The sequence below is a fragment of the Ictidomys tridecemlineatus genome, chromosome 13, assembly GCF_052094955.1.
Source record: "Ictidomys tridecemlineatus isolate mIctTri1 chromosome 13, mIctTri1.hap1, whole genome shotgun sequence".
Taxonomy (NCBI): domain Eukaryota; kingdom Metazoa; phylum Chordata; class Mammalia; order Rodentia; family Sciuridae; genus Ictidomys; species Ictidomys tridecemlineatus.
The window spans coordinates 45,078,826-45,100,048 of NC_135489.1; the positions used below are offsets into that span (position 1 = coordinate 45,078,826).

General features: G+C 40.5%; 1 non-coding gene across 1 annotated transcript; it reads right to left on the minus strand.

The window, feature by feature from the left end:
* Window positions 1-17,447: 17,447 nt before the first annotated feature.
* Window positions 17,448-17,556, minus strand: LOC120886695 (U6 spliceosomal RNA). Its single transcript, XR_005729775.1, has one exon. It is a non-coding gene; the product is annotated as a U6 spliceosomal RNA (small nuclear RNA).
* Window positions 17,557-21,223: the final 3,667 nt, after the last annotated feature.

Sequence of the window (21,223 nt, forward strand, 5' to 3'; positions counted from 1 at the left end):
ATGGGCAGAAGAGGCAGCTTCCTCCTTACTGTGTTTAGAGAAGTTCCCTGACTTCCCTCAGAATGTCTGTGCACCTGGGACTCTAGAAACAACACCACTGAAATGAGAGTTTGCAACAGAATTGGGGGCAAAGAAATTTCCTTTCCTTCAGGTTTCCTTTCAAATGCAAGTGTTACACAGGAATGATATACAAGTCACCCACATCACACCTTCAGTGAATGGCACAGGGATGCTGACCACCTGAGATGAGAGGTAAGGTCTTCCATTACTTTATACCACATCCGTTCAGTATAAGATGAGGAGTTTGGGCTAGATCCTTCCTCAGGAGCAGGAGTTCAGGTGAGAGTAGGTTAACAAGGATCTCCTGACAAGGATCTTTGTCATAACCTCCACCGGTGTACCTCCACTTCCTGCACCCTCATCCCCTTGCCCACCAACACCAGCATGCCCCAGACTCTCCTTAAAAATCTCAAGGTGTGGGGCTAGGGTTATGGCTCAGTGGTAGCACACTTGCCTGGTATATGTGAAGCAACTGGGTTCAGTTCTCAGCACCACGTAAAAATAAATAAATAAAATAAAAGTCTATCAATAACTAAAATATATATATATATATATTTATATATATATATATATTTTTTTTTTTTTTAAATCTCAAGGTTTGGGCTAGGATTGTAGCTCAGTGGTAGAGTACTTGCCTCGAATACAGGAGGCTCTGGGTTTGATCCTCAGCATCATATAAAAATAAATAAATAAAAATAAAGATACTGTGTCCATCTATAACTAACAAAATATATATTTTTTAAAAAATCTCAAGGTTTCTCCCAGGAATAACATGCTACAATTTCAATACTTCTATAATATGACTCAAGCATTTCCTACCTTCCCTAGTTATGGGCCCTTCAGTTATCTAATAAAAGTTATGAACTTCACAGTAAGAGGATAACTTTAAGCATCCAACATGTACGTTGGCACAAACACAATGGATGTTTATTTCTTATCTGTGTAGCACCAAAGTGGGTGCTCCTGGCTCAGCAGGAGGCTCTACTCTAAGTGGTGATTTTAAAAACCCAAACTCTTTCTCATCTATGGCCCTGCCACCTCAGCATTTCCAAGGTCACCATGCCCCTAGGCAGTCAGCACGCAGGAAGGGAAAAGAGGTGCAGGTGGAGTTAAGCCCAGGTCTAGAAGCTGCATACAAAACCACCAGATCCTCTTTCACACGTCAGGGTTAGGGTCCATGAAGGTTAAAAATTCCCTGGATTAAATCCTTTTCTTACTGAGATTCTTACTGAGACATTATATGTGGAGCACTCCAAAGGTTCATAAAAGGGAGATGAGGAGGTTGCAGGACCACGTTGTACCCTACAGGATTTTACCCAAGTGCCAGCTTTCCTTACCTCAGGTTATAGAATAAATACTGGACCCTTCCATACTGTTCTAGAGGAGTTATCAGCTCACACACACACACACACACACACACACACACACACAAACAGACACACACATGCATGGGGATGTGTGTGTGTACATATACATCTTGTTGGAATTTCTAAGATTTATGTATATATAATATGCATATTAGTCATATATTTATCAGATATATGAATATGAAATATTCATAACATTCATAAATTTATACAAATAGATTTATTTATTTATGACATAAATATATGCTATTCTTATATATGGTAAATGTATATTTGTCTGATTTATGTCTTATACAGTTCAAATTGGTAACCAAAATAATAATTCCCCTTTCAAGAACTTCACTGCTTTCTCTAGGAGGTACTGCTATCCAGAGGACAAATCCCATATATTCACCTACCACAGTAAATAATGCATCGGAGACTATGTAGTCAGTGGGGAAGTGTCATACAAAAGGCATTTAAAATGACAATCCTACTTAGAATGTCCTGCTTGTGTATGTGATTTTTAAAGAAGAACATTTTGGCAAATACACAGGGTTATATCCAAACAGTGTACCCGCACCCTCCAGTGGCTATTCAAACAATGGAAGTCAAGTTTTTAAAGAGATTTTCAGATCCCGTTCAAATAATTCCCTGTGTTAAATGTGAAACAAGAATAAAATAATGTCAAATAGCATACAAAATAATTATTATGACATTCATTTTAACAGAGGAATTTTTTTAAAAAAAGAAAGAAAAAGAAACAAGGAGCAAAATTTTCAACTACTTGACCCTCGTATAACTTGTCAACTCTCATTGTTTTTTTGTTTGTTTGTTTTTTGTTTTTTCTGTCTGCAACCCCTTTCCCGGCTACAGAGACAGAAAGAGAAGAGTCCAAAATTCCTTATTCAATAAATCTGGTGCCTTTAGAAGTTGGCAGAATAGTTGTACCTCTCAAAAAAATAAATCAATCATTGGGAAGAGGTATTTCCATTCTGCCCGCTGGCCCACTTGTCCACCATAGTGAACTGCATAGACCACCTGGTTCTAGAAGATCTGCCTTCTATTTGTGATCACAGGTGCTGGGAAAATAAGAATATGTACTTTCAGAAAGTGGTCATTCCAGATGTGCATAACTGTGTGTGTGTGTGTGTGTGTGTGTGTGTGTGTGTGTTATAGGTCAAACTAGAAAACATTTCCCTTAAGTTTGAACGGTGGAAGGTAGATACATTACTTCTTAAAGATATATTACTTGGACATTTTATCTTTTTTTTAAGACTTACAGAAACTAGACTCCATCTCCCCATTTTCTCTCCTCTCTCCCCCATCTCAACCATTCTGCTCTGCTTCCTCCATCCACATTGATTTTGGAAGCCTCACCATGTAGAGAAATTCAGCTCCCTCTCCTCAATCACTGCTCAAATCCAGCCATTGACCTTTCTTTGTGTATCAGACACCTCTCTGTGCTCATGAAAAGGATTTTCACAAAACCAAATCCACCCTCCTCAAAAAGCCACATGGGCTGCAGCTAAGTCATTATTCTTTCTTCATTATATATGTTAGTTGAGAGTTTGAAAATTTTTCCCACTATAATTTTTCTGATAGGATCCTCTGGTACTAATAATCTAAACAGGGGTCATTACAATGGTTTCTGTTATTGTTGCAAAACATAGTTTCTACAACTCTCCTAAGAAACTCCCACTGAAGACCCTTATCTCTGCAGATGGTCTTGCACATCATCTTAAGCAAACAAGGGAACCAAAACAACATGATGTTGACCTTTGTGAAGTGAAAAAAAAAAGTGGAATTCCATTTGTGATTTCATGTCCGATGTATTGTATACATTCTAGGTACTCGATAGTGCTGGTTAAATGAATAGTTGTAAAAATATGCTGCTGGTAAATAAATTCTAAATTCTTGCCTGCAATTAACATTTTAGATGGGGTAGATAAAATTATAGCTCAACATTCAACATTTGTCAGGAAGGATGTAGCCTGAGGGGCAATGTTGCCAGTGTGCAATCTAAATAGCACCACTACAATAATTAGTTGAGTAGGAGGAAATTGATTCTGCATATTTTTTTAAATCTACACAGTATGTACTCATATAAAGCTTAAACTGGTTTAAACATTGAAGTGATTTATGTAAAAGCCCAGCAAGAATGACAGGAAGTACATTCAGATGAGAAAGGTATTGTCAACTGGAAATATGAATGTGCTTGTGGTGTCTTTCTGGCGATCTTAATTTTATTGTTCTGAACATAAACATTTGTATGGTGCAGGAATAGAAAAGTCCCACTTGTTCTCAATGCCTTTCAGGTACATTGTTATATAATACAATCCAGAATGGATTGGTAGATGCCTTCATGTTTTTGCAATCGTCACTGTGCCATAATCCCAGAGTTTGAAATAACAGAATCTAACATTTTTTTTTAAAATAATTGGGTATATCTTTACAATAAACTTGCATACATGGAGATTTGAGTTTCTATACTTTGTATTAACTGTTATCATTTCAATCTGGAATGTCCCCTAAACACCCATGTGTTAAAGGCTTGGTCCTCAGCTTGGCACTATAGGAAAGTGGGTACTAGTGGGAGGTTCACAAACCTCACAAAGAAGGTTCTAGTCAGAGATTTTAGGTCATTAAGAAATTCCCTCCAAGGGGACTGTGGGACACTGATCTCTTCCCTTCCTCTCTTTTTCCACTTTCTAACCACATGAGGTAGACAACTTCCTCTGCCATATGCTCCCCACCATGATGTGCTCCTTCTCCACAGGCCCAAAAGTAACAGACTAACTGGCCATAGCCTGAAACCTCCAAAACTGTGAATCAAAATAAACCTTTCCTCTTTTTCAGTTGATTATCTTAGGCATTTTGTCACAATAATGGAAAACTAACCAACACAAAAACCTATGACCATATTTCTGCTGTTGTATCCACCATGTGCATTATAACATTGGTATACATCTGCTACTCATCTAGCAGCTCTCTGAAACACACTAGGTCTTCCTCCATGTATAGTACCCAACATAAAAAATCTTTCAAAAATGTTTATTACATGAGTAAATGCTATGATTTGATTATCTGTACTTCTGGGCCTCTCTGATATTTATAGTCACAATGAATTTCTTCTGTCTGCTCTTGAGGCAACTTATCCAACTCCATAACAGCAGCTAGCAAAATAATTTTGTTTCTTTGGAGCATTATAATATACAGGCACTGTGCTATACACCCTAAATGCATTCTCAATTAATCCTCAGCACAACCCCAAAAGGTTGACATTGTGGTTATAATTGTCTTCATTCTACAAAAGAGAAAACTGAAGTTTAAAGGAGCGAGGTGGTTTGCCTGAGGTTACACAGCTAGAAAGAGGCCCAGCCAAGAGTTAACTTCTATCTGTTGGGTTCCAGAGTTAACATCTGATCTTAGGCATTTCACGCAAAGTCTATACCAGAAATGAGCCAGAGGAAAAACTAAGTGCCCATTAGTAATGGATAAAAAGCATCTTGCCTCTCAGGGCCTTGGGCCTTGTAAAAATGCAGGGTTGTTTACCTCTTCTGTCTACAGTAACTCCAGATGGGGGCCCTCAGCTCTCCCTTTTGGGCTTCTAAGAGAGGGAAGGAGTAGAGCCACAGAGATGCTCCCACCAGGGGGTGAGCCCCAGTCTACACAGAAGAAATAGAAGTGGAATGAGCAGAAACAGGTCAGTCTTCCTCACAGCTATAAAATGCAAAGCCTTTCTGTAGCTGTGGTCCTGCAGTTAGACTCCAGTGCAGAACCCAGATTTGATTATGAGATTCCACCTTACACCCAGCTCTAGGGAAAGAGAACTCTATTAATTAAATGTAACTGCTGCTGAATTTGGCAAACTCCTTCTTTGCTTACCAGGAGCATTGCAGGAACAGTATCTGCCTATAGCAGAGTCATCATCTGCTGCATTATAAGATCCGAGGGAGGCCAAAGGGCCCCACTTATCCTGCTCCAGAAACTGACCCTTTACAGGGTCGTTCCTTCCTGTACTCCCTAGATGGGGCCAAGCCTCTTTGTCCCAACTCCCAGAGCATCCTTTGCAAATGGCTGTGTCACATCATATAGCAGCTATGAGAGGACAGCAAGTGTGTGAACTGAAGAAATACCTCTCTGCCCCCTCCCCAGCCCAGCAGTGAACTGGGCTGCCTGGAAATCTGTCAGCCTGTTTTCTGGGGACCTTCAAACAGAGGTGGTGGCCATTTGCCCAGGTCCTGTGGCAGGGAGGGGGCAGGGGGAGTCATGCATTTGGCAGAATGTTGAAAGAGGTGACCTCTAATATGTGACTCTCCAGTGCCCTGAGTGCTCTGCTAAGTCTTTGTGTGATGCACACTCTTAACACTCTAGGTATCCAGACAAAGGGGGAAACGATGGCTTTCATTCAGGTTATTCTGAGGATGATTTGCAAGCGCACCCAACACCTCAATCAGTCCATCAGCCATGGTTACTTAATGGTAAGACAACTTGTTTTTCTTTGTTGAGTTGTTTATTTATAATCCACCCTTATTTCGCAGAAGCTCTGGGGGTGACTGCAAATGCAAATTGGACAAAAGCAAAAGTGTTAAAAATGCAGAGACAGACCTACAAATACTCCAAGTCCTAGAGAGCCTAACTAACGTCGGTGTCCAGGGTATTTCTATGGAGCAATAGTGACATCCAGTGGTCAATTATATTACACCAGGATGAGGTTTGTCATTTCCCCTCAACTTGGAAATAATTATACTCCAAAAATTATTTGTTTCAGCAACTCAATTTGGGGCTCTTCTAAACTTCAAGAAAGGCCTGGATGTCAGGTCTTCAGATGCAGAAGAACATTTTCCTCTGTCTCTCGACTTGCAGCTTTTGTGTCTGCAAACAGGCTTCCTTCAAACATAGGGGAAAAAAAAAAAGACTTCTGTACCGCCTCATCTATAAAATGGAGCAGGTAATAAACTACCTGCCAAATCGGAGCCAGCAATGAGTTACCATGGGACACACAATGGGTGAGGACAGTCATAAACATGTACCAGAGGAAAACGGGAGAGAAGGTGTTCCATAAGTCAAATCAAGAACAAAGAAAGGAAAGCTGAAAGAAGGAGCCAACTCCTGCCCAGGCAGAGAACTGCACAGAGGGTAAGGGCCTCGGTCTATTTGTGCTTTGATCCCCAGCAAGAAGCACAATATCCAGCTCACAGCAAGGTTCAGGTTCTTTTTGACTCTATGAATAAATGGATGCACTGGGATTTTTCTAGCTATTATATCCCCAAGGATCTGCCAGTAAAGAATTTTGTGGGTCTTCCCAGATCAGTCGTTGTTATTATTTGTTGTTGTTTTGTATTTTTGCAGTGCTGAGGATCCAACAGAGCAGGGAGCTTAAACATGCAGGCAAGCACTCTACCACTGAGCCCCAGCCCCCAGCCCCCAGCCCAGTTTTGATCCAGAGGTTGCACCTCAAGGTTACACTGGAGACCAGCAAGATAAAGCTCACAGATGCTCTGAAAGTCTCAGAGTAAACCAGGCTGGGACACTATAGGAAGTCACACGGGGGAAGCGGTGTTAAGGATTGAATCAACATAAATCCCTTCTTTGTGTAGAATGGACACATGAAAATATACATGTGTCATTATCTAATTTGCCATGTGCCTGTGGCACTCATGGCTGACCCACACGAACTGACAGCCCAGGAAGAGTGGCACAGGAGCTGTGACAAGTGGCAGTCCCGAGGCTCCTAAGTCGAAATATTCCCTTCATTCCCTTGGGGCATGACAACCTACTTGTCACAGGCAAATATAAAGAGGCTTTGGCCCTAATGTGCTCTAAATGGTTTTGCTTATGCTGCAACTGAGACCATTTATCTCATCATAAGTAAAATATTCATAGCAATAATATTAGATTCCATATAAATATTTTTCTGTTATTTTAGGAGTCGGTTACATAGGAAAAAAAAATATCTTTGTTTAGAGGATTCCGCTGCATACTCTGTTGATTAAATTGCTACAGGGCTAGCAAACAAAGCAAAATACTTAAAGGTATTGTTCAAATATCATATCAGTGTCCTCTGGATCCACCTTGGGGAAAAATGGTAAAAAGACTCCTTAAACAGCATCAAATGACATTTTTACATAGCCTGTAAAAAATGGCCAGAAACGATTATTTCCAAATCATCATCCTACAACCTCGCAAAAATGCAATAAAACGTGATATTCTTGGCAAAAAGTAAAATGTCTGAGATTCTAATCACGTGAAACATACAGAGAAATCCAAGTCAATTTCTTCTTAACACTGTAATTGACACAAAACAGCTAAAAGTCTTCTAACAGTAATACATTTGTATTAAGAATTCTTGGCCATTACTAGGAAATTGTTTCAAAAGGATGAAAATATAAAAATGGTTAGTACAATTATTATACTCTCTTCCCTCCATGAAATATGATCATGTCAATGTTGCAGCCAATAGCAAATGGAAGGGTGAGAGTGTGAATTCATTTAATGATTTTTCTACATCTTCTGTGTAGATTGGCTCCAGTCTAGATTAGAATAAAGAGTCGCAAGAATCAAGAATCACGGAAATGATTGATCAGGAGTACAATAAAATCTTCCTGCCCTATGGGGGCTCCTGTTAGCAAAGTGTCATTTGCCTCTGACGCGTTGCATAATCCTCTCAACTTCCCAGCAGTGAGCTCAGCATCCTAGAATGGAGCTGGCCCTTGGTTCTCACAAGTAATTCTTTTCAAGGTCCCAAAGCCCAAATATCAGAGGAGAGGGAGAGGTGTCATCTGAGACAAAAGAAAGGGTCTCTCTGTGTCTTTAGTTATGGATGCCATACTCTGTTATTTGATTCATTTCGGTCATTGCATAACAAAAAGGCATCGTACAGAAATACAGCTGTATAAAATGAAAGTCAAATTTAGATTAACTTTCCCTGAGATTATTTTTTTTTAAGATTCCAAGGCAACTTTTAAAATAATTAGACGTAGCAATACTTTTTAACTGGATATCCTTCCTAAAACCTCTTCTAAAGCTAAAACCTTCTAAGCTAAAACCTCTTCCTGGATTTCCCATTGCCTGGCTTATAGACTCTACCTGTCTTGTAGAACCCACAGGTCTATCATTCTGACCACTATATACCCTTGCCTGCCACGCCTCACACCCTACCTAACCCAAACCTCCCCTAATGAACACTCAACATCACAAACAGCTAGAAAAACAAATAAAGGATTTATTTATCTATATTTCCCATATATCCTTAATCATTCAACAAACATATATTAAATACCTTCTATGTGGTTGACCCTGAGGAAAAATTATTATTCCTGTCCCAAATGATCATAATCTGTCAAATGTCACAGTATTATCTCCACCTGTGATGAAGGCAACAGGACACTCACCTACAAAAGCTGAGGGTTTCATGACTGTGTAAGGTGACACTGGTTAGCCCAAGCCTCCAATCAGGCATGTGGGCCAACCCTGATCAGTTACCCACAGAAGATGAGACATTGGAGAGAACCGGTCTTAGGGGTGCAGAATAAAATGCAAGGGAGAGTTCAGTGTCTTCCAGACCTTTCATGATCACCAGATTCTTCATGAGTCCAGAAAGAAACAAGGTTCACTGCCTGACCACAGTGAGAAAGATGATCAGCCTGGGGATTGCCCTGGTATGAGCAGAGGATGCAAAGGACCCAGAAGTTGGGCAGAAGAGTGGTTGGTTTAAGTCCTGAGTAAGTAGGGGGTGAAGGAAGTTCAACTTTGGTACTTGGAGAGAGAGCAGCCATAAGAATGTGCAGATGGCAAGAGACTGATGGAATAAGTTGGCCCAGTCCTCAATGGATATGGGGAAAGGAGGATCAGGCTATGAACAATTTGGTACCCAGATCTCACTGCTTACTAAGATCTTTCATCAATGTTAAGAAGGAAGGTCGTGGAGAGGTCTCCAATGAACAATGAATGGCACATCTCATTTTCTCAAGGACCACTATTTATTGAGCCCTTACTAATTCCCATGATTATGTCTGCAGTATTACGACCTCTAGTCCTTTATAAAAAGACTCAGATAAACTAACTTGCTCAGCATCCACACAATTAATCATGTGTTGGGGCCACAATTCTAAAACCAGTATCTTGTTTTATTTTGTTTTGTTTATTGGACCATTATAGTTATATGTAGTAGTTGGGATCATTCCTGACAAAAATCATACATGCATGAAATTCAATTTCAGCTCATGATCCTCCCCCTTTTCCATCCATCCTCCCTTCCAGGCCCCTGTTCTCCTACCACTACTCTACTAGACTTCCTATTCCTCATCTTTTTATTTATTTTTTATTATAAAACTAATACTTTTAATCACTGTGCTTTGCTTCCTTGTGAGATGCCCTGGAGTTGCTTACCTGGTTTCTTGGTTGCCTACCTAAATCTCCTGGGAATCATAGCTCTATTACACAGTAAGATAAAGCAAATGTAGGTAAGCTGTTCTCCACCTAAGATGTTAAGGAATATTCTGAGGTCATTTCATAAATTTCAGACTGGCTTTAGCCTTGAGGACTAAAATAAGCCAGTTCTAGAGTCCTGGGGGAGGGGGGGATGTCTATCTAGTTTATACTACCCAGCAGTCACTGCCAAATAGGAACAAAACTAATAACTGAAATGCAGGATCTAAATAATGAAAAAGACAAAAGCTATTCCACTTTGGAAGTCAGCTATGCAAGCTGATTATGTCTGAAGGGGACTAATTTCTCTGTAACTATGACTGGAAGGCACTGATGGTTGTCCTTGCCCTGCTTCGTAGAAACTGTTGATGCAGTAGCAGTTTCTAACATGGTAGAAGCTAGAGAAGAAATGTCATGCTTCATCAGAGACAAAGAAGAGTGAAGAATAGTCAACTGAAACTTGGTGTACTGAATAAATATACTTGTAGCACTACTTCATGAAATGATCCATTTATAAGGCATCAACTGCTTTATGCAATATCTCATCACATTAAAAATGTTCCTTTCTGAGAGTAGGGGTGTGGCTCACTGGTAGAGTGCTTGCCTAGCATGGATGAGGCCCTGGATTCCATCCCACGCACCGGGGGGATAAAAATGTTCTCTTCTGGTTCTACATCTAGAGAAAGTTAAAATATGTTCTTAGGAATATCTACGTGATAGGAAGGGATGTTTGTAACTGTTTTAGTTAGCTGTTTTTGCTGTTGTGACTAAAAGAACCCAACCAGAAAGGAGGAAAGGTTTATTCTGGGGCTCACAGTATCCTAAGTGTCCGTCCACAGACAACAGGCTTCATTCCTTGGGCTCAAGATGAGGCTGAACAGCATGGTGGAAGAATGTGGTAGACAGAGCAACTCACATGATAATCAGAGAGGGAGAGAGAGAGAGAGAGAGAGAGAGAGAGAGAGAGAGAGAGAGAGAGAGACTGACTCCATTCTCCATATACAAAATATATACCTCAACAAACCACTTCCCAACGAACCACTTCCTCCAGCCACATCCCACCTGCCTCCAGTTACCACTCAGTTAATCCCTGATGGGATTAGGTTGAGGCTATAACCCAATCATTTCTCCCCCAAACCTTCTTGTATTGTCTCGTACGTGAGCTTTTGGGGGACACCTCACATCCAAACCATAATAGTAACTATACCTAAAAATGTATTTAAGGGCAACAGGATTAAAGGTACTGCACATTGAAACTTCAAGTATGTGTATTTAATTTTGGAAATAGGACCTCTAGGTTTTATTTCTTTCAAGCCAATAGGAAAATGTGTGTGTTGTGCAATTTCAGGTTAATATTTTCTCTTAGCTGTTTAGTGACATAATGGAAAGAGTACACAGCTGAAAATTTGTCTCTGCAGTGCATCTAGAATGATAATATCCAAGTTATCATATAACTTGCATTTATTTAGAAAAATGAAACAGCTCTTTCCCTCGCTCTCTCCCTCTCTCTCTCTCTCTCTCCCTCCCTTCCTCATTCATTTAATTTAGTGAATGCTATATGATGGAAAAGGAATATATGCAATCCACTATTCCAAGTCTTTTCAACCTTGACACTATTGACATTTTGAGCCAGATAAGTGTTGATTATGAGGAAGCTGTCCTGGGCACTATAGGATGTTTAACAACGTCATTGGCCTCTACTACCAAATAGAGCAGTACCATCCCTCCTAGTGTGACTACCAAAAATATCTCCAGACATTGCTGAAGTTGCCCCACTTGAGAAAGATGCCCTAGCCTCCTGCCAGATACACTCCCCAAGGCCAGTAAGAAGAATTAATTGTGTTCTGATTTTCCTGAGAAATGGTCAAGCAGCTATTTTCTTTGCCAGGGGTCAGTGTGTTTCTGGACAAGAGAACCTTAATCTAAGTATCTCATATGCACTGAGAATAATGATTGGGGCCAGGTGCACACAAAGAGAGTTTTCACTTCTAATATTTAAGTACTTTTTTGATTTTGTTTTTTAGTTAAACTCTGCTCCCAACCTTTAATACATCTGGTAATGTTGTCAAGGAGACAACCACCAGCTAATACATTATGGCTGGGCCTAAATAATTGGCTTTTGTACCTTTCTGTTGTTCCCACATGCACACAATGGACCTCACCACCTCCTTAAATCAGAGCTGGTTGCATAATGATAATATCCAAACAAGAAACTCATGGATTCAAGTGTCCTTCTTTTACCTGGATTAGAATCTGAGAGACACATTTGTTTCACCAGATGGAATAAAGAGGGAGTCTGGCAATGGTGATAAACTCCAGAGTTCTGCTAAATTATGTCCCAACTTGACATTTATATGAGCACACGCCTCTCCATCTCCAGAGGTGATTAGATTAAGTGTATTTTAGTTTGTATGTCATGCATGCATATCCCAAGAGACTTAGGGAAAGGGGCAGATTGTGACCAATATCAATGGTTTTGTTCAAATTTTTACATTGCCAATAAGTTGTGCTAATGTTACCTGGGCTAGGGAACTGCATTTCAATTGTGTGCACACAGCCTTTTCCATTTCAGGATTAGACTGATCACACCTACCTTTGCTCAGAAGTTGAGTGAATATTTCTGTTGCTGGGATATGAGATCCTCATTTCCTGTATGGGCATCCTGCCCCATAGCATTTTCTACCTCCAGAGACTGGAATCATTTGCTCAGCGATTTTTGATTTACTTCATTAACTTCCAGAAATCTCAGGAGAAGCCCAAGACAAAACCCTGGAACACAATCTCACCAAACAGAACAGAGTCTCTGGGTACAATGGGAGGTAGTGCAAGTGTCTTCTGTACTCCTACTAAGCTCTATGCAAGGGTGGGTGGCAAAGCATTTGTGCTTCAGGAAAATTCAGAATGAGAACAGAAATGCAATGCAAAGTCACCACCAACAAGCCAAGCCCACCTTTTTGTCCTTGTTACAAACTAAACCCCCACTGATGGCATCCAGGGGGGTATTGCTTATATCACGGAGCCATCTGTTCTTAAGAGGAGAGTAAGCCATCAGAACTTCAGATTTCAGATCTGATAGTTGGAAAAGTAGATACAGAATATGTGTCAAAATGCACTGGCATCCAAAAGGAAGCAATTAAGATAGTTTTAATTTTTTATACATTATTAAATTCTTCCCATCTGAAATGTTTCAGTCTTGATTTTTTTAAAAAAAACATACTAGATAATAATTTAATGTTCTTAACTTTTAAATTACTTTATCTGTGAACCTAAACTATTTTTAATTGTAGAAATTTATGTTGTTTCTCTTGCCTCCCCTTTGTTCTTTCTGTATTATTTAATCTATAAATATTATGACTGTTCATCCTCAATTTAGCAGACCTATTCCAAATATTGTATCCTGTTGCTATTGTGTCAGACCCATGTGTTCCAATTTTAAGGTCCAAAAATACCTACCAGTGTCTGATAAGCACAATATTTTGGAAAGAGGAGTCCCTTGTCCTGCCCAAGCCTCCAAGATTCTATTACACATAACTGTCAGCCATAATGGAAACTCCATAATTCATTTTCCCTCTTTGCCTATATTTACCCTCACTTCAATCCACAGAGGATTTCAGGCAACTTACAAAAATATATACATCACAAATGTATAAAATAGTTGAAGGAATCAGGGCAAAAGCAAAGAAGGATAGGGCACAAGCCACAAGTAAGGTCAGAATACAGACATGGGGCCCTATGGAGTTGCAAGAAGTGAGCCCAGTGTGACTTGAAGCTGCATAGTGGCCAAATCAATGGCAGAAAGACAGTCTGGTGAGTTGGAAAGCCAACTGTTCAAGAGTAGCTCAGTGGGATGTCAAGTCCTGAAAGTCATCCCCCACGGTGGTGCTTCCTGGGGAAGCTGGATCAGCCAGGGACCTTAACAGCATCTGCATTAATTTTTTTTTTCCAGTTTCCTGGCCTTTATCAAGGCAACGCCTAAGGCCTCCCAAGTAGGAAATGGATCATGTTCATTGTTAAAAAAAATAATTGTTGGGGGGAAAAATCTAATAGCTGGGAAGGGAAACTTGGAGACATCACCCAGTGATTCATAGGGCTGAAAACATTTTTCCTCTTTACTTGCTGCTTACAACGTCCTTCCATGATTTCTTTTCTCCTTTGGCTGTAGCATGCTCCAGAACTCTCCCTTCACATAGAGGAAGACTTAACCACCCTACAAACCTACTCTTTGAAAGTTGTGTAAAAGTTCCAAGCATTCAATAAGGCTTCATATTCATCAGGGCCCACAGTGCTGTAAAAACATGTTTCGTTCTAACATACAACCTACTGATGTCTTTTAAAAAAAATGTGGATACTCTGGGATTGCTTTTACTCAAAACTTTCTGTAGTATATACATCTTCCTAAAATAATTTGCCCTTAGTAAAATCTTTTGGGGGGGCAGGGGTAGATTGTGGAATAAAAACAGGCAACAGAAAGTAATGATGAATATTACATGCTCTCATAAAGAATGTCTTCAAAGGAGAGGAGGATTGCCAGCATTACTGAGTAATGATCTTTGAACACAGCATTAAAGTTATAGCATGAAGGAAGGGAGATAAAATATTTAATGACATCTTAATATTCCTAGATCTTGCAAAAAGCCAAGAACTGGTCACAGTTTATCAGTGGCTGTACATTTTAATGCCAGTAGACAACAATTTTTTCCAATCAGAGTAATAGACTTACCAAGATCACGGGGTGGTAAAAAGAGAAGAAATAAAGTAGGCTATAAACTGCTTGGAAATCCTGTCTTTTCCAATTGACTTTTAATATGGATGTGGAAACTGGGCTTGACAATCAATTGGCTCACTTGGCTAACAGCTTGGCTGGAGCCTCAATAAATATTGAGGATGTTTCTATGAAATAATCTTTGACTAACCACACTCAGGATGAGTCCTCTAAAACCCCACTCACCTCTTGGGACACAAGTGTGGTCAGAAAATTATTTTTGCATCTGGTATGTCATTACTCTCAAATCTTCCAGTCCTTCCAAGATGGGTCGTTTCATGGAGAATTATACAGAGTTATCTCTAAGTACCCATAGGGTATTGGTTCCAGGACCCTGTATCCCCCACAGACATCAAATTCCACAGATGCTCAAGTTCCGAATGTAAAATGGTGCACATAACCTAGGCACATCCCCCTATATACATTAAATCAGCTCTAGATTACTTGGTCCTAATTCAATATAATGCCATGAGAGGAGTTGCTATGTTATATTGTTTAGGTAAAGATGACAAGAAAAAAAAAAGAAGTCCATACATGTCCAGTATAGATGCCATCATCGTGGGACTAATTACATCTTCAATCCACGGTGGGTTGACTCCACAAACATGGAACCTGCCGGTGGAAAGGTAGATAAGGCAAGGAACCTTCTCTGTCACAAGGAGAGAGCCAGGCATGAGGGCAGAGAATGTGAAAACAGAAACTATGGAAAGATATTGTACTGAAAAGCCATCTGGCCTAGGTTCTCACTGCATGTTCCCTTCCTCCTCCACTCTACCTCTCCCTTCCAAGAAGCAAGGTCCTGGCTGATTTCTTGCCACAGAAATGTGAGACAGTAGAAGGTACTCAAAGTCAATGGCCCTTTTTTTTCCTTTCGTAAAAGCCCAAGCTTAACCAAAACAAAGGATACAGAGTATATTCATTTTCTAAGGACTGCCATAACTGTGTGGCACAGACTGGGTGGCTTAAAAAACGGAAGCTGATTGCTCACAATTTTAGAGACCAGGAGTCTGAGACTCGAGGTGTTGGCAAAATCGGTTCCTTCTGAGGCCTCTCCCTTTGACTTGCCCCTGGATGTCTGTGTGGTCCTCTCTGGGAAAGCACAGGTCTGGTCTCTTTGTTTTCTAATTTTTTCTTCTATGGACATTGGTCATATTGGATGAGCCCTTCCCAGGACCTCATTTTAATTAAATTTTCTTTTTAAAGGCCCTATCTCCAAATAAGGTCACATTCTGAGGTGTTGGAAGTTAGAACTTCAACAAGTAAACCTGGGGGACATAATACACACAGAAAAGTGTAGACAGGGGAGAGGCATGGAAATCCTGTGGGCAGTCTAGACCCACTTTCGTACCACGGAGCACCTAGGGAGGTGATAAGACGTAGAAGGAGTTGCTCTGGAGGATGCCTACAGAGAACAGAGCTAAGAAGAGTGTCTCTCAACCTCCTCCAAGATTCCTGGGTCCCAAACAAAGCACACAAGTAACAGAGCTTCCCGGTCTGAAAGCAGGACTGCTAAGAATTTCTGTGATCAGAAGAATAGGGTGCTCAAACCTTAGGATCCAAATCCTTTGTGGAATTCAGGGATGGAAGTCCTCAGAGAGCCATAGTGAGGAGTAACACTGACTTTCCAAACCACCTATAGAGTAGGGGCTCAGCAACAGATTTATTATTATTATTATTATTATTATTATTTATTTTATAGTTGTAGTTGGACACAATACCATTATTTTACTTATTTACTTTTATGTGGTGCTGAGGATCAAACCCAGGGCTTCATACATACTAGGAGAACACTCTACCACTGAGCCACAATCCCAGCCCAATAGATTTATAATTACTTAAAGAAAAACATTTAATGTGCTCATTCTTGTTGCTTGTGGACTGAGTTTATACCTGCTAGAGTGGGGTCAGGATATATATAAAGTTTGGGGAAAAAAATAACAAAAACAGGTACATATTTATACAATGAGTCAATCAGTATATCTAGAGATGGGCAGAAAAAGGGAAGGGCTCAGACTAAGAGATCTTGGGGCACAAGGCAATTTATTTGGACTTAAGAGTTCGGGTTCCTGACCTACTCCAACAAAATATTATCTCCATAAATGATGGTAATAGTGGTTAATGGCTGAAAGATAGTGTTCTACCTCCCTACCTCATCCAGTCATGCCAGCACTTTCATTTGAAATAAGTCCCGTAGTCAGGCATGGTGGTGCACACCTATGATCCTAGCAGCACGGGAGACAGAGGCAGGAGTTCAAAGCCAACCTCAACAACTTAGCAAGGCCCTAAGCAACTCAGCAAGACCCTGTCTTTAAATAAAATTTAAAAAAAAAAAGGAGTGGGGGCTGGAGATGTAGCTCAGTGGTTAAGCATCCCTGAGTTCAATCCCCAGTACCAAAATATATATATATATATATATATATATATATATATATATATATATATATATATATATATATATATATTCCTCTAGTTCCCCTATTTGTCTTTTTAATTTATTTTTTAATTTATTTATTTGTTCTAATCAGTTATACATAACGGCAGAATGTTTTTTGATTCACTGTACACAAATGAAGCACAATTTTTTACTTCTTATACCCAAAGTGGGGTCACACCATTTGTGCAATCATACCTGTACCTAGGGTAATGATGTCTGTCTGTCTCATTCCACCATCTTTCCTACCCCCATGCCCCTTCCCCCCTCCCCTTTGCTCATACAAAGTTCCTCCACTCATCTCTCCCCAACTCACCCCCCCCCCGCGCCCACCCACCAATATAAATTAGCATCAACTTATCAGAGAAAACATTTGGCTTATGGAGTTTTGGGATTGACTTACTTTGCTTAGCATTAAAATATGGAACGCTTTACGAATTTGCATGTCTTCCTTGTGCGGGTGGGGGGGGATGCTAATCTCTGTATCATTCTAATTTTAGTATATGTGCTGCAGAAGTAAGCACCCCCCTATTTATCTTAACTCCCCTATTTATCTTAATATTTTAGTATTGTTTGTGGTTGTGTGTCTCTCTGGTTCATGCAGTCCTCCTATTTAAATAATAAACTTCATGAGAGTAAGAGCTCTCTTTTTGGCTTCCTTTGGGTTGCCTGACAGTATCTAGAAACATTTTATTTTGTTCAGTTAATCCCAGGTCACAGTCATGACCAAGAAGTCTTTTTTTTCTTCCCTCCATAAATGTAAAAAAATAAATAAAATAAAAACCATGAGTCCCTTTATACTCCTGTTACAAAATGGGAAAACTGCTGTGAAATCTCTTGATTCCTCCATTAACACAGATTAAAGGTGTTAAGAAAACTTTTCTTGCAGGTAACTATGTTCTAGAAAGACCAATAAGAGAAAATAAGAGATCTGGCTTTGAGACAGGTGAAAGAAACCAGAGAGGCAAATACTGAAGAAGAAAAATGCATGAGAACATGATGGATTCAGTTTAGGATAATATTAGCTCTTGAAAGTACTCCCCACCCTTCTCCTACTCCCCAGCCAAATATGTGCCTGGAGTTCTGAATCACTAAAGAAATAAAGCAAAATCCTGAAGCAAATATGAGATCAAAATGCCCCCATTATTCCAAACAAGGTTGATATTATAGAACATAGTGTCCACCTTCAGGCTGAGCCCCTGAATGAGACTGTGGCTGGTCCTCCCCACTCTGGGAGGACTGGTTTCCCTTAGGCTCCCGTGTAGTTGCAAGATCTTACCATGAGCAGGTCAAGAGCACAAGCTCTCCGAGAGCAGCTCACCCATGAGGGAGTTTCTCCTCTCCAAAGTGAGAGGGAGCAGAGAGGTGAGAAGTATTAAGCCAGTGGACAGGAACCCCATGGATGAACACATCTAAAGTGAAGAGTCACTCTTCTCCCCCTGGTGGATACACCCAGCACAAGATCACCAAGAAAACTAGAGCCCTCTGACAGGCAGATACAGAGAAAGGGGTGTAAAGGAAGGAGGTCAGGGCTGGACACCATTTGGAAATCATCAGTGTACACATAGTGGTAGAAACCGTGAGAGGAGATACAGTTTCTTAGAAAGAGGATGTGGAGTTTGAGGAAAGAGGAACTAGAAGTAGAACCCTTAGCAAGATGAGCCTTCAAGGGTGTAAGCCAGGAAAGAAGGGGTGGAAGAGGCCAGAAGCTAGCAGAAAAAGGAGGGTGTCGTGAAAGCCAAGAAAATGAACCTGAAGAATGAAAACCAAGAAAAGAGTGAGCAATAATACAAATGCTGCTGGGTAGTCAAGTAAAATGAGATCATGTTCAGGAATTGGCCTCTGGGTAACCTTTTGGGGCACTTTGGTCCTTCTGAAGAGTAGATCAAGAATATGGGAAGCCATATTGTAGTAGATTGGAAGTTGAGAAAAATCTGTTCCCTGCCCTCAAGGAGAAAAGATTCCCCATGGTGGCTATTTATAATTAAACAGGCAATTACAAGTGGCACATGCCTGAAATCCCAGCTGCTCAGGAGGCTGAGGCAGGAGGATCATGAGTTCAAAGCCATCCTCAGCAATGGTGAGGCACTAAGCAACTCAGTGAGACCCTGTCTCTAAATAAAATATAAAATAGGGCTGGGGATGTGGTTCAGTGGTCCAGTGCCCCTGAGTTCAATCCCTGGTAACAAAATTAAAAAAAAAAACACAGTCTTTATCATGGATTCATGAAGATGCCCCCAGAAGTTCCAAAAACATCATGTGCCTAACTGGACGCCTGGTGTATGTGCATATGTTTCCAGAAAGAGATGTACAGCTTTGACAGAATTCATTTGCTCTGTACAAAAAGACAAGACTGATTACTGAATGAGGTAGGGTAGATTCTATGCCCTCAGAAAAAAACAAGGTTAAGTCCTAGGCCATGGGGTCTATGTGGGATAGGAAGAGAACTAAAACCAGGAAGGCGATGCTCCTGAAAGTGCTTAACCAGCTGATACCTGAGAGACACTTGAAGGGCCAGGTGAGGAAAGCTTGATAGAACAGGAGGAACGAAAGCAAGAGCCAGCCAGCCAATCTGAATGTAAAATAGTAATTAATAGAGGTTGAAAAGGGGATAGGGGGAGGGTGGGTAAAGGGAGGTTGGATTTGGTCAATGAACATTTTTTTAAAAAATATCTATTTCTTAGTTGTACACAATACCTTTATTTTGTTTATTTATTTTTATGTGGTGCTGAGGATCGAGCCTAGGGCCTCGAATGTGCTAGTGAGCGCTCTACCGCTGAGCCACAATCCCAGCCCTCAATGAACATTTTTTATATGCTTATTGAAATATCACACTGAGGGGCTGGAATCATGGCTGGTTGGAAGAGTGCTTGCCTAGCACGTGTGAAGCATTGGATTCGATCCTCAGCACCACATAAAAATAAATAAATATAGGTATTGTGTCCCCCTACACCTAATATATATATATAAAGAAATATCACACTGAACCTCATTAATATGTATAATTAATATAAAACATAATAATTTAAAATCTTTTTTAAGGCATGAGAGAGCCAGTAGGTTAGAACTACCATCCATTCACAGGGCACATAATTGACCAGTGCCTGCTTCATTTAGGCCACAAGGTTAATTCTTGGGACAGCCTCCTTCTCCAAGAGTTTGTGTTCAGAAAGTGAGATGCTGAAACTTGAGGATTTATAGATGCAAACAGAGTCTCAAGTTCACAACTGCAGGTGGGGGCGGCAAGGAAGGAAGGGAGGAAGGGAGGGAGGGAGGGATGAAGGGAGAGAGGGAGGAAAACCATGCATGGTGATTGAACCCACCAAGCTGCCAAGGTTGATCTCCTGTCCACTCATTTGAGTCATCAGGGGAAGCAGAAAACATCAGGATGACAATAAAGAGAGAGAGAATTAACATGTTAAAAACTTTGCATTTCAACTTTGAGCTGACATTGCAGCGAGACTCTTTCCAGCTGCTTTGTCTGGCCATGTCAAGAAGTGACCATGATTTATTGTGCCACCTCCGTAATTTCAATGCTCTTGATCTCCCACTGGAAGCAGTGACAAGCAAGGTTAACTGCTGTGTGAGGAGACAGTATGAGTAATGCCTCGCACACGGAGCTGGCACTGATCTACAGCATGAGCCGGGGACGCAGGGATGTAACCATTGGTTAAATTCCTTTCAAATGGCCACCTCCCAGATGCCCTAACACCTTTTGGGACAGCCGGGGGTTTGTGTGGAAAAATACCCTGAATTGTGTTAGAAACTATTTCCTTGTCCTTGTTCCCTCACAAACAACATGGCTCACATTTGCATTTTGGATTGTTCGCAATAGCTAATGTTAAGTGGCCACACCACGCCAGGTCCTGTCGACATGTTTTATGTTTTTTCGTTCAGTAATCTTCCGCTGGCCCTCCCCAGTGGTCATTCGCATTTATAGAGGAGAAGAATGAGACACAGGCGATTGAATAACTCAACCAGGAGGGCAAAACAAAACCAGGATTTGAGCCAGGTGGTCTGACCACAGGAGGACCCAGCTATGTTATCTCTCTATTACATTCTTATTCATTTAAGACAATCCATTCATTCTAACTTATTTTTTTTTCCTTTAACCAGCTTGGCTTATGTATCTATTTCAAAGGCCTTTAGTGAGTAAATTGGAATGTGTAAAACAATTTCTTTTATCTTCCA